The following is an 8,321-nucleotide window of genomic DNA, read 5'->3' on the forward strand; positions in this document are numbered from 1 at the left end:
GTGTGTTGCTGGTGTGCTGTAGGTGCACGGCTGTTCTGATTGGTCTGCGGAGGTCAGCAACCAGAGTGTGCAGCTGGGGCTATTTTACTATCAGCATTCCGGGCAGTGGTCTCCTAGGGGTGGTCTCAGCGCACACGCTGCAACCCAGCCTCCCAGCGGCTCACCCATCCACACCTCTGGCTCCGCACCACCAGCGGCACGACCAAGAGCCAACCTCAGCTGCACACTCCGGTCGCTGACCTCCGCAGACCAATCAGAACAGCCGTGCACCTGCAGCACACCAGCAACACGCTGATCCAGCTCACCAACAAACCTGCAGCTTCCAAATTATCTGCAACGGCCGGTGACATCCCATACTGCACTGGGACCCTGTCAGGTGACGACTGTGCTCCAGTGCACCATGGGAGACCAGCTGACCGGAGGGAGGACATCACCGAAGCCCCGACCACCGGTCCCTGTACTCAAGTAAGTTTGGGGTTTTTTTATTTTTTTATTTTTTAAATGTTTTTGCAGTGTATCAGCGGGTGGTCTGTTTAGACCACACAGCTGATTACTGGGACCGGCTCCAGGCTCTGCTCTGCCTGTTATAGTGGAGCAGGAGTCCGGTAACCGGAGGAGACCCTGGATAATGTCACCTCCAGGTGGCGTTATTATCACAGGGCTTTCCCCGATATTTTTCCACAATTTATTTTTAGTAACTTTGGGTCTGATTCAGAGCCGTTCGCTATTTGCGGTCGTTCGTTCAAAAACAAGGGGTGGCTATTCAAATGATCCGTTCGCAAATTGCAGTCTGTTCACACCTCTAAGTCTGAACGAGCGAGCAAAACATACGCTCGTTTATTTGATAAAAACGCCCCCTGGCCGCTCGCACCATACGTCATGTCCGCAATTTATTAGATTAATCGAGTACATCGTACAGCGTATGAACTGCTCGCTATTCTTGTGGTTGGTTTTTTCAACCGCTATTTTGCGAGCAGTTCTGAGTTAAAAAAAACCAAGTGACGTGGTCAATGACGCTGCTGTATTAATTATGCACTCCCTTAAAACGCCCGTTTTGACCTTTAAGCACGCCTGCGTTCGAATTCCACTCCCCCGTTTTCAAGCACCTTCCCCTGTTACCACCCACATACGCCTCATTCTGTCACTCAAAATAGCAGGCACTCGCTATATAGCGTACAAACGATTTTCGGCCGCACTGACTGGTTCGTGCATGCGTACTAAAAACCGTACGCATGCGCAGATGTGCAAACATCACTCGGAACGAGCGTACTGCCGCTAGCGAGCGGCTCTGAATGAGGGCCTTTGACCAGATCACATTTCCCATTACAGTTAATGGGAAATGCGATCTGCTTACTTAAAATAAGTGATACTTAGGGGCTGGAGTAGAATTTTGCGAATTCTACTCCAATTGCCCTTTAGTAACTGTAGGTGATAGTAAAATAATGTGAAAAGGGTGTGAAAACACAAAACAGCCTTTATCACTTTATTTGAGTAAAAATAATGTTAATAAATAGAGCCCTTTGTCAGAACTGAAAGCTTCCTGGCAGTTTCCGTGGGCTTTTCTCTCTCCATGGGCTCTGCTTGCTAAGGCTGCGATCCCAGTAATGGGACCTTACCCTGCCGCCCTTCTTTCTGGCCGCACACCCGCACTTTTCATTCTCTTGCGTGAATTTCCCTGCCATGCTATTTATCACATATCTGGTCCATGGACATGCTGGGTAAAGTCATTTTTTTGGACTAATCCAGCCAGCGGCTCCTCCTCCCCCATTTTCTTCTATCTGGCGCACTACCGCACTTCTCTTTCTCTGGCGTGAAACCGTCTGTGACATCACGTCTCGCCTCGCTGCTTCTGGGGCTTGCTGCAGGGTGTAGGGGCCAGTACTTGAGGAAACATTGAGGCCGTCACCAGCTCATCTTCCTCCACCTCTATTCTCGTGGGACCCGGCTTACAGGTGATTGCAAATTCTGACATTAGCAATTCTTAATTAACATTTTAGTTACTAATACATTAATCTTGATTTCATAAACACATTTGTCAAAGTAAATTTTTTCATTGAGAGGGAAAAAAAATGTTGTCAAAAATTTTTGATGCGATGGCCGGGAATCGAACCCGGGTCAACTGCTTGGAAGGCAGCTATGCTCACCACTATACCACCATCGCTTACATCAGCCTGGGTGTCTCAATGAGCAAGTCAGTGCATCCCACCCATGCTTCTCTAGCTGTACTGTAACCTGATAAGAAGGCAGATTACCTCACAGAAATGTAAGGCTGGAAATATGTGTGCTCACAGGCATCTACGCTGAACGCTGAGTTCCTCGATAATTAGTGCATTCATTGTGTCACACACCGCAATAAACCTGACATCTGGCGTTCCCTCTGGGATTAGTAAACATTCTCCTACATCCGCAGTGTCAGTCCTGAATGCTGTGTCTGTTACTCTGAAGCTGTGAGCGGCAGGATTAATCCCTCAAGCAGTTTATCATCTTCTTACATGTTCTTTGCTGTTCCTCTGAAGCATGCTGGAATAAGATGTAACACGTTAAAAATCAGTTGATGTGGAATACACGTGTACAGAGATACAGTACATTTGGTGGACATTTATTTAAAAATCATTTATATACTCATAGACAAAATATGTTTTAATTCTACTGAATGAATAAGAATTGCCAGTTACCAATATAAAATGATATGGTCTGTAAATATCTCTTGGGAGAGACTGGATGGAACATATAACAGTTTACAAATGAGTGCAAGGGTACAACAATGACACATCTAGAACTCTACGCAGTATGCAGATTAAGCGCTGTCTTATAAAAAGGATTTAGTCAAAAGGATGGCAATGTCGGCATTCATAATTTCAACAGTTATGTCGACATTGTCAAAATGATGACAGGTGAAATATCGACATGGTCAGAATGTCGACAGGTGATATGTTGACATTGTCAGAATGTCAACATTAGGGCATACTTGCCTACTTTTGAAAAACCATTTCAGGGAGATTGTGAAAACAGCACCTATGAACGCGGCGGTAAAGTGGGCGTGTACTGCTACATCTGAGAGGCGTGTCATAAAATTGACTTACATCCCAATGTAAATGAGCCCCAAAGTACACCTAAATGTAAATTATTCTACATGTATCAGCAACAAAACTATGCATGAAATATATATACTTATCTTATCCACAACTCCTTTACCTGGTTTGTGTATTGTACAAAGTGTATGGCAACTTGTGTGTCATTTCTGAAAGGGGACACTTACATTTTCAATCTCTTTTTCCCATAAACATTGGGTTCCTATTGCTGGGAGTCACTACTTTCAGTCTTGCTGCTCATATTCCAAGAACACTACCCTGCTGTATAGTGTGTGACCAGTATATCAGCCCAGCGGAAGGTACTCCCAGATACCGTAGTGCTGACTCGTTTCCCGCTGATAATCATTAGGGACACACTGGGTTGTTTTTTATTTGATATATACTTGAATTATTGTCATGTGACCGATCTAGGTGCCTGATTCAGAGCCGGATGCTATTTGCGCTCGCTCGTTCAGAAAAAGGGTCCGGATATTTAAATAGAGCGCTCGCTCTTTGCGGTCTGTTAACGCCTCTATGTCTGAACGAGCTAACGAAACATTCGCTCGCTATTTTTTAAAAAACGCCCCCTGTCCGCTCGCATCCTACGTCATCTCCACTATTTATTCGATTAATCGAGTACATCGAAAGGCGTATGAACTGCTCGCAGTGGTAGCATTTTCCTACCGCAATCATGCGAACAGTTCAGGCTAAAAGACAACCAAGTGACGTGGTCGATGACGCTGCTTTGTAAATTATGCACACCCTTAAAACGCCCGTTTTGACCATTCGGCACGCCTGCGTTCGGATCTCCACTCCCTGTTTTCAAGCACCTTCCCCTGTTACCACCCACAAACGCCTCAACCTGTCACTCAAATTAGCAGGCATTCGCTATTTTGCGAGCACACAATTTCCGACTGCAATGACTAGTTCGCGCATGCGTATTACGACCCATACGCATGCGCAGTTGTGCGAACATCGCTCGGAGCGAACGAGCGGCCGCTTACGAGCGGCTCTGAATCAGGGCCTAGGCTCTTAATCATAAATAAGATTTTACACACACACAAACGACAAACCCCACCCACCAGTCACTGAACACACACTACACTACACAGAGCCAGATTCACTACGGATCGCTATTCTGCAGGTGCTAATATCAGCGGTGACATGTAAATGTGTGCATTCGCATTACGATCGCAGCCTGACCTAAGGACGCCCACTTCCCCTTACTCAAATCCGTATACTAGGGCAACATAGCAAAATAATCAGTAACATCGACTAACATCGGACCCCTGCGCACAGTTAAGGCAGGTCAGACCTCTCTCAGGAATTGCTTGTGCACATGCTATGAGGCCTCAGGCTGCGTATGGTATCACTGTGGCTCTGGCATGCCTGCGTTCGCCCAACCACCCATGCCCATCACCACCCACAAACGGCACTTCCTGTCAATCACTCTGCCATGGGTTTGTGTAGCCTCTGTGATCACAGTCCCGATCGCAGCGTCTGGTTCGTGCACTGCGATGCATGCGTAGTACAAATTAATCGTCCGATTGCGTGCGTATAAGCAACTGCATTCCTTGCTGAATCAGGCCCACTGTCAGGTAGGGATGAGAATCATTTGATGTTTATTCAGAAACATCGGTCAGATGATTGCAATGTTCGATGTTTAACCCTGCAATGGTGAGGATCCAATGTTTCATCACCATCGCTGGATCTCTGTCCCGATGTCTCCCAGATGGTTTCCAATGTGTTTTTTTTTTTTTTTAACTGTGTGTGTCTGCTGGAAGCTGCAATTACTGGGCCTGATTCAGACCCGGTCGCAAGCGCTGAACGCTCGCAACCGGGTCGATGGTGGCCCAGAGCGCATGCGCACGATGGAGCCGGCTCCGTCATGCGCATGCGTGAGACCCGGATAGCGACGGGCAATCCGTCGCTCCGGGTCTCGTACCAAAGGGGGCGTGCTGTCGATGTTGAGTGACAGCACGCCCCCTTTGGTAGGCGGGCCGGGGGAGTGGCTGCCCAAACGGTGGCATTACCTTGTGAACGCCTCCGTTTGGAGGCGGCCCCACTGACATCACGAGTGATGTCAGTGGGAGAGATTTTGCCTCTGTTAGAGCCGAAATCTCTATGGGGCTTGCGGCAACGAGACCCTACCACAAGGGTCTCGTCGCAAGCCCGATGGTTGCGATGGTCTTGACCATCGCGACCATCTTCCTGGCCGCTCGCTATAGCTGTGGGTGGTAACCCACAGCTATGCGAGCGGCCAGGAAGCCATTCTAAAAAAAAAAATAGCCCGGCCCTGATTCAGAGCGAGCGCTCTGTCAGAGCGTCGGGCTCTGAATCAAGGCCTCTAGGCCTGATTCAGAGCCGCTCGTAAGCGGCTGCTCGTTTGCTCCGAGCGATGTTCGCACATCTGCGCATGTGTATGGGTCGTAATGCGCATGCGCCAACCAGTAAGTGCGGTCGGAAATCGTGTGTTCGCAAAATAGCGAGTGCCTGCTAATTTGAGTGACAGGTTGAGGCGTTTGTGGGTGGTAACAGGGGAAGGTGCTTGAAAACGGGGAGTGGAGATCCGAACGCAGGCGTGCCAAACGGTCAAAACAGGCGTTTTAAGGGAGTGCATAATTAACAAAGCAGCGTAATCGGCCACGTCACTTGGTTGTCTCTTAGCCTGAACTGTTCGCATGATTGCGGTAGGAAAATCCAACCACAAGCACTGTGAGCAGTTCAGACGCCTTTCGATGTACTAGATTAATCTAATAAATAGCGGAGATGACATATGATGCGAACTGCCAGGGGGCATTTTTACAAAATAGCGAGCGCATGTTTCGTTCGCTCGCTCAGACATAGAGGCGTCAACAGGCCGCAAAGAGTGAGCGCTCAATTTAAATAGCCGGCCCCTTTTTCTGAACGAGCGAGCGCAAATAGCGTCCGGCTCTGAATCAGGCCCACTGTGTGTGTGATGCTGACATTTCAATACACCGGTTACACACACTACTGTGTTCGTGCATGCAGCTGGGGGCTGTGGCTAACATAGCAAAAGACAGAAAAAGTTATTCTCCCCGCGCACCAAACTTGATGAGGTGCAGCTTAAAAAGATTTCTGTGACTTACACCCGTCACACAATATAACTTACACACAGATATGAACAATAAGCGCTCCTCCACTGAGGTATAGGGATAAGTCAATAAATAAACGCAGATGTAGAAAAGTAAGTCAGAGATAATGCCAGTTGGTCCTAGTCTATTTAAGTCTTATCCCGGGTAGCAGTATACTTTAAACAGATGGCATTAAATAAATAATACAGTGAAAACTGGTTTCTTTAAAAATGTCCTTAAATTCGATTCCTTATTTCAACACACTTCAAAACGCACCCGTTCAGTGTCAGACAGCACCTCAAATAATCATAACATGGAATGCTCCATCGTGAAATACTGTCACATTTATTGAAAATCACATAAAACTGTAGTTTAAAATATAAATATATAAATGAATAAAAGATGGCAGCGTACCACAATTAACCTTTTCAGAAAGGCAAAGTGTAAAAGCATATGGGGTTAATATTGCTACCCCAAGCAGTTCACCTTCCCTGCAGAATGACAGGTCTCTTCCAAGAGGTAAGTAGTAGCAGCTCCCACAGATAACCAACGCGTTTCGGCCTTCAGCCTTTGTCAAGGTATACCTGTGTGTGTGGTGACTTCATATATATAAGGGTGTATGAAGTGGTAACGCCCCTCTATTAATCAACAAGAGGTGGGTCATGTGTTTCATTAACATGATTTAACTATAGAAACTAGCAGTGCCAGCTAGCTGAATTCTAAACCTAATAATTATTTGAGGTTATTTATATACCTGTATGAGAGTCTTTAAATGTACATCGCGGCTGTGCGTGCCATTCATTTGGAGCGCAGGCCACTTCCGCCGGAGGAGATGTATCCACTCTCCAATTGGGTGCATAAAACCTCGTCACTGGAAGTACTCTGACTCCGTGATGAATATAGCGAAAGACACTCTGGACAGCCAATCAGCAGTAACAAATAGAACAGCCCCAGCCCTGGCTCACTGTCACTGGTGCTGCTCTCAGTGAGTGACTGGCTGCAGGGCTGGGCTGGATGCATGTGTGCTGCTGGGGGCAGTGGCTGACAGTGAAGGCAGTGGCGTAACTAGTGCAGGGCGAGCGGGGCACGTGCCCTGGGCGACATGGGACTGGCGGGGGAGGTGGGTGAGGGCGGCCAGCCCGCCCTAGGTAGCCAGTGTAGTGCCGACCGCAGTAAGTGCGGTCAGCACTGCACATTTACACAGGACCAGCGCTAGGCTTCCCAGCGCCGGTCCTGTGCTGCACAGCTGAGCCCCTTCCCTCCCCCTGAGCGCTTGCCCAATAGCGCCAGGAGGAGGGTGGCAGGCTCAGGCTGTGCTAACACATACGTCGCCGCCAGCACTGGCGGTGATGTGTGTGTGAATCAGCAGCCAATGAGAGTCAGACAGACTCTCATTGGCTGCTGCTGCATACACATCACCGGCAGCGCTGGCGGCGATGTGTGTGTTAAACAGCAGCCAATGACAGTCAGATAGGCTCTCATTGACTGCCGCAGCACCCACTGCAAGAGCTGGCTCCTTTCCGGCTCCTGCAGTGGGTAATGGGAGAGACGTCATGACGTCTCTCCCATAATGCAGAGTGCCCCAGCCCGGGAGGACTGATGTGCGGACGGCGGCGGCGGGAGCATGGATTCAGAATCCACTACTGGGGACTACTACAGGGGGTACTACATCAAGGGGGACTCCTACTGGGGCTGGCCACTATATAAAGGGCACTGTATAGGGGGGACTACCACTGGGGGCACTGCATTGGGCGGGACCACTACTGGGGGGGGGACTATTACTGTGGGCACTGCATCAAGGGGGACTCCTACTGGGGCACTATATAAGGGGCTTACTACTGGGGGCACTGCAAAGGGGGGACTCCTACTGGGGCACTATGTAAGGGGCTTACTAATGGGGGCACTGCACAGGGGGGACTCCTACTGGGGCACTATATAAGGGGCTTACTACTGGGGGCACTGCACATGGGGGACCACTACAGGGGGCACTGAAAAGGGAGAACCACTACAGGGGGCACTGCATAGGGGGGATAACTATTGGGGGCCTGCATAAGGGGCACTACTGGGGACCTGCATAAGGGGGATCACTCCTGGGGGCACTGTATAAAGGCCACTGCATATGGGGTATCACTACTGGGGGCTGCATATGGGGGAT

The 8,321-nt window shown here is 48.9% G+C and overlaps 1 non-coding gene across 1 annotated transcript; it reads right to left on the minus strand.

The window, feature by feature from the left end:
* Positions 1 to 2,089: 2,089 nt before the first annotated feature.
* On the minus strand, positions 2,090 to 2,161 carry TRNAG-UCC (transfer RNA glycine (anticodon UCC)). The gene has a single exon. It is a non-coding gene; the product is annotated as a tRNA-Gly (tRNA).
* Between the last annotated feature and the right edge of the window lie 6,160 nt (positions 2,162 to 8,321).

Source organism: Taudactylus pleione, unplaced genomic scaffold (genome assembly GCF_031769625.1).
Source record: "Taudactylus pleione unplaced genomic scaffold, aTauple2 ptg000490l, whole genome shotgun sequence".
In the NCBI taxonomy this organism is placed as follows: domain Eukaryota; kingdom Metazoa; phylum Chordata; class Amphibia; order Anura; family Myobatrachidae; genus Taudactylus; species Taudactylus pleione.